Source organism: Bison bison, unplaced genomic scaffold (genome assembly GCF_000754665.1).
Source record: "Bison bison bison isolate TAMUID 2011002044 unplaced genomic scaffold, Bison_UMD1.0 scf7180017864163, whole genome shotgun sequence".
NCBI classification, from domain to species: Eukaryota; Metazoa; Chordata; class Mammalia; order Artiodactyla; family Bovidae; genus Bison; species Bison bison.
The window spans coordinates 3,889,624-3,890,062 of record NW_011494735.1 but is presented as its reverse complement, the minus strand read 5'-3'; positions in this window follow the sequence as shown (position 1 = coordinate 3,890,062).

Genomic DNA, 439 nt, shown 5'->3' with positions numbered 1-439 from the left:
TGTAGCAGTTAACATGAGTTAGTGATAGAGCCAGGACTCCTGGGCAGTCCTCAGAACTTAAGTTCCAAAAACATTGCAATATTTTTAGATAGAGTAATAGTCAGGATGAAGACTGCTCATTATAAAGCGACATTTTAAGACATGGAAGCAACCTAGATGTCCATCAGCAGATGAATGGATAAGAAAGCTGTGGTACATATACACAATGGAGTATTACTCAGCCATTAAAAAGAATACATTTGAATCAGTTCTAATGAGGTGGATGAAACTGGAGCCTATTATACAGAGTGAAGTAAGCCAGAAGGAAAAACATAAATACAGTATACTAACGCATATATATGGAATTTAGAAAGATGGTAACAATAACCCGGTGTACGAGACAGCAAGGGAGACACTGATGTATAGAACGGTCTTATGGACTCTGTGGGAGAGGGAGAGG